Raw genomic sequence first — 10,176 nt, 5'->3', positions numbered from 1 at the left:
AGGTCATTGGCATGCTGTGAACTAGATACTGCGATATCTGAGAGGAATTGCGGAGCTTGGTCTGGTTTACGATAGAAGGGCTGAAACTTCTGGCTCGGTAGTTGGATTTGTAGATTCGGATTTTTCGGGGGATCTTGATAGGAAGAGGTCGCTGACGGGCTATACGTTCACACTCTACGGGAGTGCCGTTAGTTGCAGAGCAGTGCTGCAGTCGGTGGTAGCGCTGTCTACAACGGAAGCAGAGTACATGACATCAACATAGGCAGTGAAGGAGGCAATATGGCTGAGTGGTTTAGTTCGGGATTTGGGCCTGAAGCAGGAGGTGACAGAGGTCTACTGTGACAACCAGAGTGCTATTTAATGATGCATAAAACGTGCAGACGTTAACTAACGTCTGAAGAGTCAAAGATCAGACCAGAAGTCTCTTGGAACAACTCGGCTTAAGGCAGCAGGATAGCTAAAACCCCTGATGGTCCACCGAACATTCCCACAACAGGGAGGTCGGCCAGAAGAAACCAGCTCTGCACAAAACGCCCTTGGCATGGACAGATCAACCCTGGGATCTCTAAAAGAATAAGGGGGGTCTCTACAGGTTCGACCCATATCTTGCGCCCAGAACTGGGGAGATATCAGTGCTGCGCAACCTAAGGACTTAATCCCGGACTTTCGAGAAAGATCTCAGTCGGTTACAAATCTAGAAGTGTTTAAGCCCGGTTGGACTCCACGTATCTAAAGGAGGAAACTTCTCCTTTAGAGTCTATCACTCCGGCAAGATATCAACGAAGTATCCTTGAACTTAGGAACTTTCACTTATCAAAGATCCGGGATAGACTCGAAGAGAAACCCTAGATACACAAAAGAGGTATCTTCTATTACGATTTGGCGGCCACCGCCTCACCACCGCCACTAAGGACCGTCGGCCTAACACCGCCTATAAAAGGCCCCCCACATCGTCCTTCTCAGGACACGATCTCTTCTCCCAAAAAAGATCACCCAAAACTCAGAGTTCTCATAACTCGCCCCCCAAAAGGATCAATCAATATTCATTCTTTTACTGCAAAGAGCAACCTGACTGTCTTGAGCGTCGGAGCGGTTTTCGAAGCCTTTGCAGGTATTCCCCCCTTTGGGAACAGACGAACATGAGCAGAGAATCAGGAGCTGGAGCTAGGAGTCAGGAGCTGGAGCAAGAAGCAGGGAGCAGAGAAGCGGAGCAGAGCAAAGAAGCAGAGCTGAACAGATGAATCTCACCTCTCTAAACAGAATATTCTATCATAACGGAGGCTGTCATGCATCAACTCCCTTTTTCATGCTAATTTAACTGGGAGCCAATTTTCGACATCAGCATTTGGCGCTGGAAGAAGGGGATCTCTCCAGCAAATCATCACATTCGGTAACTCGAATCCTACTCAATACTTTTTCAGGCAAACATGTCTTTAGACGAGCACACTCCACATGGGACATCCCTTAGATCTCGGAGCGCAGATGATCTCGCGGCAGAACTTGAACAACTCAAGAATGTATACTTCCGAAGGGATGAGGACGCAAAACGATTAGAGGAAAGCCTCCGCAAGTCTGAGATAGCCAGGAGGGCCAAGCACCTAATGAGAGGAAGGAAGTACTCAAGACGTTCGCGAGAAGGCTCTTCTCGCCTGGAGACACATACGCACCTGAGGCCCTAACTCTGCAACGAGGCGACCAGATGCGTCTAGAGAGTATCTTGAGGGAACAAGGCGTGCAAAATCCAGACGAACCTTATACCCCCAAGAATGCTGGGATAGGCGAGGGGTGTGTGGATGACCCCACCCTATGCGAGTTGCTCATACACCAAGTAGCGGAACTAACAAGAGAAAAAGAGAAGGACAAACTCTGGGGAAGGACTGTAATTCGGCAGCCACCTCTCTGCCGGGAAATACTGGAATCCGAAAAACCGGCCAACTTCAAGTGTCCCACGCTGGAGCACTATCACGGCGTGGAAGATCCAGGGGTATTCATTAACAACTATGCTGCGAGAATGAATCTTTGCACGACCAACCGAAATATATGGTGTGTGGTATTCGCCACCATCCTAAAAAGGCCAGCTCAAGCATGGTACCAAGCGCTAGCCCCGGGGTCAATAAAATCTTTTGACCATCTCGCCCAAGCTTTTTGCGAGGCTTTCTGAGGAAGCACAAGCATCAAGAGAGGGACCGAAGAGCTGTTCAACGTAGTACAAGGAAAAAGCGAAACGCTGGCGAGCTACTGGCAGAGATTTCGCAACCTTATGGTTCAAGTTCCCGACCTAGAATCAAACGTTGCTTTTGTTGCCCTACAGAGAGGTCTCAGACAAGATGACATAATCAAAGATATCTCGAGGAGAAAGCCAGGCACCCTCGCAGATCTGATAGAAAGGCTGCAACAATTTATCAGAACAGAGGAGAATTATCTGCGGATGAAAGAGATGGCCAATATTCCTTACGAAAGTGAGCGCTCCCGAAAAAGAGAAAGGGAGAAGTCAGGTTACCCCGGGAACGAGAGTGAGGCAGGAGGCCCAGGGTTGACTTTGCAACATACACCCCCCCTAATGAAAGGAAGAGAGAAAATCTTGCAGATACTGATAGCAAAAGGAAAGGATGAACTACCAAACCTAATGGCGACCGAAGAGAGTTCGGATCCAGAGATATGACTACGTCGTGTGCCTTTCATAAAGGCTACGACCACAAGACCGACGACTGTCGGCACCTCAAGAATCTAATTGAGGAGATGGTAATAAAAGGAGAACTGGATGAATACATCCATCAAGAACAACGACCCTACGAATATCGAAATAAAAAGTCGGTAAACAAAGCAGGAATCGGATCGGGATCCGAAATCAACGGGCAGGGTCCCATTTCTAGAAAAGCAAACAAGGGTCCAGAGGGGCCCACCGGAGTAATGGGGAATATCAATACCATAGCAGGAGGACCTACCCTCCGAGGAACAACCAAAGGCGAACAGCGCAGGTACGCCAACGAAGCAAAGAACCAGCCGGTCTTCCTAATCAAACCTGTCGTGGAAACTCCGCCCATTGTCTTTACAGACAACGATTTGGTCGGGGTAATAACTCCACATTGAATATGTTACTTCATCGACACCAATAAAAGCTCAGAAAGACGAGATTAGAAGGAAAAATGTTATATTAAAGAAAAAGAAAAAATGCTTGAGAGAGAATTTTGCCACGGAAAAGAAAGTCAAATTTTCACATGAGAAGTTAAGCTTTTACGTGTTTGGTAGGGTTGTAAGAAAGGACGGACAGAGGTGCTTTTAGTAACTAATATATAGTGGACTTCTGGGGGTGCCTATAGTCTTGGTCGCTTTGTCTTCGTCTCTTGCAAAATTCGATTAAGAGAGAGAGATAGAGAACACTAGGTATCTTCTTCTCCCAAGTACTGGAGAAGGTAAAAGGAAAAAAGTTTGGGTTTTGATTGCCAAGGAGGGATTTAAAGATTATTAGAGAAGACAAAAGGAGGAGGATGATTAGTGTGAATAAATTGTCTCGCGAACGGATCATTATTGTAAATGGGGAGATTCTGGTTATTTGACGGCCAATCGTCACGAGCAAATGAAAGTTCTATTCCTTCTATCAAGTTTTCGCCGCCGCCACCACCACCACCATCACCACTAATGAAGGTTTCCATCCAGTGTCGTATTCAAACTCAGTAGCACCAATATCAGAGACACCAAAGCCAATGGAATAATTATGTGAGTGATGAAAAGTAGAAAGTGGGCCAGATTTACCGGTATGTGACACACCACCACCCAATTAAGTTCAGAGTTAGTGGGTGTCAAAGAGAAATATAAGATGCCATGGTTCACATTAGGGTTCAAAATTGCTCCCAATTGAGTTGAGAGAGAGAGTGATAAAAATCAAAGAATAAAGAGAGAGTTGAGAGAGAGAGAGAGAGAGAGAGACAGAGTGAGTCTGAAAGAGAATAAAGGGGCAGGTGCCATCTCCAGATCTACTAAGTGCTATTTACAGGTTTGGCTATTCGTAGATCTACGTTTTACTATTTACAAATCTTTTGAATTTATCACAACTTATTAGTTATTTAGAATAAAACCCCTATTTTAGAGATAGGTCCCCTGACCGAAAATGCTGAAAATTTAAATATCAAACTGATCGAAAATGTTGAAAAATTAAACATCAAATTGACCGAAAATGTTGAAAAATTAAACATCACATTGACTGAAAATGTTGACAAATTAAAAACCAAATTCACCGAAAATGTTCAACGTTCTAAGCATTATTTCACCGAAAATTTGAGATGTTCAGTTAGAATGGTGACCTAGAAATCTGAATTCTTTTTTAGAATAATCACCACAAATTAGTTTATCTTACCTCTAAAGTTATGTCTTCACTTAGAATGTTGTTATATGAGTCCAATGAAGAGTTGTAGTTGAATTCTTCAATATCAAACTCTTCCATTAATGAAGCTTCTTGACCAACCAAGCTTCTCCATCAATGTACCTTCCTCATTGTTAGGTTCTTCCATTACTAATGTTTCTAGTAGGTGATTGTGAGTTGATTGTTCATAGTTGTGGTGGTGATTGTTGGGGTGGTGAAAGGTGTTGGTGGTGGGATTTAAGAATGAAGGAAGCAAAATATCTTCTATTCTATAATCAATATTTTTTTCAGTTTGATCCTTATCAAATTTGATTTTAGTCCCTATGTGCTCTGTAAATAGCAAAACTTTATTTACAGAGAAAGTGAAAAGATTCCAATTTTTGGGCTTTGTAAATAGCCAAAGTAGCTCTACAAATAGTTTTACCACTTTTTTTTGGTCAAATTCTTAAAAATTTTCCTTCACTTTCATAGTTATTTTTTACCACGGGAAATTGATGTTCGCGCCTTTTTGGTCCAACTAAACAACAACAAATCCACTTTCCCGTGAAATAGACTTCCCCAACCTTATTTTTCCACATAACAAACAGACCCTAAAATGAATTACATGTTCCCAATGAACAAGTGAAATGTTCAGAAGCCAATGCTCTATAACACCACCCAATCTTTTTAATCTGAAGTTGTAGGGGGTGTGGCCTTGATTCATCCCTTTTTTTCTTTAGTTAAAACCTCTTTAATAGAAGACAACTGCAGATAATCTGTGCCCACATCATCTCCAAACAGACACCCCTTCAATATCAAATTAGTAAAACAAACAAACAAATAAATATCATTTTTCATAATCTCACTATATATGCCCCAAAAAAGCTAAAATACGTATCTCTATCACCGTGAAAGAAATTGCTTGAGAGTTTATATCCTCCCCTGCACCTCAAATGTTTCCTTCTTTCTTATTCTTCATTGTTGCATACTGCAGGAAATTATTTGGCAAAAGCACAAAGATAGAAGGAAACATATGAGTACGATTGGTATTATCCGAGAAAATGTACTTACCCTGTTTGCGTCCAATGCCATCGAATGTTGAGTTGCACCCTCATCTTGGTCGTTGGTCCTTTTGTAATTACCCGATCAAGTTCCTAATGTTTATCCTAGTCCATGATTCAATATCTAGTCTAATCACCATCTTATTAAACATCATCATTTTTCCTTTTCTTAATCAATACCAATTCATTAACCTTTTCATGAGGTAAAATTGCAAAGCTTTCGCCAGTTCCTGCTTTTCTTGAAAAGTTCATCTCTCATTTAGCTATATTCTCTACCTTATTAGGCTTCGATAAATTCCACAAATGCATATCTAACTGACTGCTATGGGTGTTATGCTGAATACAACTTAGAAGTACGTAAGCTAACGAGGAGTTTGTCTTTTACCTCATAATATTACGAGCTTTCTATAAATATGTTACAGGGCTCATCTGACAAGAACGATCAAATATTAGCAGTTTAAGGGGTTAATCCTTATTTTCTTTACTAGCTCTTAGATGAGGCCTCCGCTTTAATAGACGGTGGTTCAACATAATCTGCAACAGCATCATTTCCAGATAAAGTATATATAAGCCCGCAAAAGAGCTTAAAGTACCCACCTCTATCACCACGAGAAAGCAATTGCTTTAGCATCTACATCCTCCCCTGCGTCACAATGTTTTCTATTTCTTATTCTTCATAGTTGCATATTGCAGGAAACTGTTTTGCAAAAACACAATGATAGAAGCAACCTCAAGTTACTAGATTTGGAATTATCCGAGATAATATACTTACCCTAGTTCCTTCCACCATAACATTTTGAGTTGCATCCTCATCTTCCTCCATAGTCCTTTTATGATTAAAAAGAAAACAATCAAGTTCCCAAAGTTTATCCTTCTCTTGGACTCAATATCAATCCCAATCTAACCACCATGTTGTGAAACCTCAACATTTCTCCTTTTTTCTTGATCGATACCAATTCATCCATCTTTTCATGAGGTGAATTTGCAGCGCTTTTGCCCGTTCCTGCTTCTCCTGAAAAGCTCATCTCTCATTTATTATATCTTTTACCTTAGGCTTTGACAAATTTCAGAAAATGCAAATCTAACTTAGGTGCTGTTTGTTTTTTTTTTTGTGTCTGAATCTGAATTTGCTGAACTGAATTTGCTGAATCTGAATTAGCTGAATTGTTATAAAAGTTTTATGTTTGTTTTTTTATTCTGAATTACTATGTCTGAATTTTTATTTTGACATTTATACCCTTGCAAGTGAATGAGGTCTATTTTTGGTCCCTCTCTATCTAATTCTCTCTTTCCTCCTCTCCCATGTCTGTCTGTACGAGCAGTTTGTCGACTGAACGATTTCATCAGTCTCCATTGAACTCCATGAAAGAAGAAATTCGAGAAAACTGAGATAAACCTGACTACAAATACTGGGTTTCATTCTACTGTTAATAATGGAGATAGATGTAGAAAATTGAATGGGGGAAATGAGATTTTGGATTGGATTAGGGATTTGAAGACCCAAATAGCAAGGAAGCTGGTCAATCTCATGTGGGAAAACTAATGCATCTGGTGGGAGCTCTGTATTTTGGTTAAGATTAGGGATTTGAAGACCCAAACTTTTTTGCACTCTGAATTTCTTTTCTTTTTTTTGAAAGGAAACCCTAGAACACCTCAAACACTTGGTCGACTGAAAGTATCTAGTATGAGCTCTTGGTCGAGTGATCATTTACTACTTTGCATGAGAACTTCGATTTCATCACTCTAATATCTCAGATTGAAGCATTTCCACTTTCTCTCTCTAAACTTCAACTATTTTCTTTCTCTCCTTTTATCTGAGTTTCGACAGAGAACCCCTTGCCGGATCCGGCGAGGGTTCAAAGAAAGACCTTCCGGCAAGTGAGTGAGAGAGTGGTGATGGTGGTAGTGTTGTCGGTGGTGGCGGTGGTGAAAAGCAAGAAGATGAAGAGTACTTTTGTTTTAGAGGGTATAATCGTCATTCACCAATTTTCAGATACCGTCCTTCCGTTTCAGACTTCTTTTGAAGTCTGAAAAAAATAGGTTTTATTCAGCCTATTTAGATTTGTAGGTCATTCAGCCAAATTTTCAGATTTGGTTAAATAAGAAAAACAAACAGCTTAAATCTGAAAAGAGACCTAATTCAGATTTCAGGTCTGAAATTTTAAAAAAACAAACAGCACCTTACAGTTTACAGATTTTAAGCTGAATACAACTTAGAAATAAGGCAGCCAAGAGCTTGCTACCAGTATCTTGAGGGACTCAACTTACAAGAATAATCACATATTAGTAGTGGACTGTGGAGAGAGAATACACAAATATGTATTAGATTTCATAATGACATCATCAGTTCCAAAAATGAATAAACCGCAACATGTCTAAATTCGCTACCAGTAGACCTTAAACCTGAACGCAAAATACACAAAGATTTTATTACGGTATAAGGATATAACAACTAATAAAAACTCTCAAAGATAAAGGAAAAATTCATGCCAATAAGTTGCATAATCAAAGAAAATGCTTCTATCTTATTTCCCTCTAATGACAGAATTCTTAAATGTCCATATGAGCAATTAAAGCATCTTAGTAATTTTTATAGAAAAAGCAGAACAAGAAAGTTGGACGGTGGTATAAAATTTTGCGGAAAATGTTAATGATGTACAAAACGTCACTTCCATCCTCCTCCAAACTAACTTGCTCATCTTTTATGTATTCCCTATTTTGTTTAAGTCCATAGTGTTTCACTGTCATTGTTGGAGATCTCAATTTTGATGTGTTGTTGGATGCAATTTTTAAATTTCTTAATAAATGGTTCACACAGTTTAATGGAAGATCAAGGGCCACCATCCAGTAATCAAATCTCACCTTACATGCTGACAAGGTTACAAATTCTTATCTCACCAAATAAAAACTTCGTAGATCTTTTGGATTTTATTTAAAAGTGACGAAATCTTAGAGATTTTGTTGACCAAAAGAGTTAAATAACACATTTGACAAGTTCAACACCATCTGGAGTCATATCCTATAAATAAGTCAATCGCATCAAACATTGAAGAGGACTGAGTTAACAGAACAGAAAGCCAAAGAATATAAAATTGGGTTTTTGTTGGTTTAAGAAAATATGGAAGGTAAAATCATTATGAATGTGATGAATGTAGCTGCTTTTTTCATGGCAATATTTGTTATATTGGGGATGTTTAATCAACAAGTTTCAGCACTTGATCTAAGTTGTATTACAAATTGCGTTAACGCATGTGTTAAGCCGGATCTAGGTATTGTACATCTTTCCCACATATATATAGTGTTCATGTTTATATATATATATATATATATATATATATATATATATATATATATATATATATATACATTTAAGAAATAAATTTGTACAAAATCTATTCATACAAGAAAACCTTTTATATATGACAATGACACTGACATTTTTTGTTAAAATTTGGTGATTTGCAGGGGCGGTGGCCTGTCTCACTGCATGTCTTCAACAATGCGTCTAACAATGTCTAATCTTTTGTATACTTCAAGAATAAATGTTGCTGTAAATGGGTGATTAGATCACTTAATTTCTCTTTAAATGAGTTTTGTGATCTTAAATAAAGTATCTCCCTTAAGAAATGTCTCAAGATTCTTCTCCATTTTTTACTTTACCAGTTTTCATAATTTTTTATAATTACTGGATGTGTGCATCACAAATTTAAATCTCATAACATTGCATCTTGATGGCTAACGAAAATCCCATGAAAAAATAAATGAGATTAAAGACCTCCACGTTTAATTTAAATTGGGGTCGAGTTGTATATTGAAACGAGCTCGTTCTAATAGAGTTCTGTTGATACGTTCGGCTACACCATTCTGCTGTGGTGTCTTTCTAACCGTATGGAGTCGCACTATCCCTTGGTCTTCAAAGAACCTATTAAACTCGTTTTCCGCAAAATTCTATACCATTGTCGGTCCTCAAGCATTTGATTTTTTCCAGTTTGCTTCTCAATCAAGGTCTTCCACTGCTTGAACTTGACGCATGCTTCTTTGCGTTTCAGTATGTATTGTATGGGCCAAAATACATCACCAGGAGCTCCCCCATAAATCCACGATTAATGGGTTTACACGGTGACCAAGCCCATTAATTAATGGATAATGGGCCTGACCCATTTATCTTCGAGCACCTCCTTAGCGGCAAAAATACGAAATTACATCCATCTCAAGATAAAGAAGTCTACCAAAGCTCATCTATCATTTGTTCGGATCCGTCCCTTTATATCTCTCTTGAAGTACCATTTGTTCTGTTCCTCTCACTTAAAAAAATGAGGTCCCTTTAGCTTTGGATAGCACAAAAGCCCACACTGACATGTCACCTACCTTGTAGATTCTAGCTTTTAAGTGTTTACTTATCCAACTAATGAGATCTCACAACAGAGACATCAAATAAATAAGGATGCTCGAATCAATCTCCTAGGTAGTTTGCTTGCAATCATCCACGACTCGCAGTTTTGTATGCGTTTAACATTATTAGATCCTGGGCGTATTTGTACTTCAACCAAGACGAAGTGATAAATTTCGAATTTCGCAAAATAACGGAAAGATTTCCATGCCTACCGGAATTTATCTAAGTTTCTCTTAACAATGCCTTGTAAAGGAATAAATTTCAGTAAATTTCGGTTGAAATGATCAAAATGTTTCCGTTTCCATGCCTACCGAAATTTCCATCAAAACCGAAACTTCATTCCTTGACTCCAACAACGACAAAGTTTAGGATTTAATGTAAAT

At 39.2% G+C, this 10,176-nt stretch overlaps 1 long non-coding RNA gene across 1 annotated transcript; it reads left to right on the top strand.

Annotated features, from left to right (window-relative positions):
* Nucleotides 1-8,404: 8,404 nt before the first annotated feature.
* LOC147557895 (uncharacterized) lies at nt 8,405-9,027 on the top strand. The gene is made up of 2 exons (XR_015235379.1): nt 8,405-8,669; nt 8,866-9,027. It is a non-coding gene; the product is annotated as an uncharacterized LOC147557895 (long non-coding RNA).
* The last annotated feature ends 1,149 nt before the right edge of the window (nt 9,028-10,176 follow it).

This window comes from Eschscholzia californica, unplaced genomic scaffold, assembly GCF_041429995.1.
Source record: "Eschscholzia californica isolate CP2 unplaced genomic scaffold, dmEscCali1.0.p SCAF_2, whole genome shotgun sequence".
Taxonomy (NCBI): Eukaryota; Viridiplantae; Streptophyta; class Magnoliopsida; order Ranunculales; family Papaveraceae; genus Eschscholzia; species Eschscholzia californica.
The sequence above is the reverse complement of the archived record's forward strand: the minus strand, read 5'-3'. Positions and strand labels throughout refer to the sequence as shown.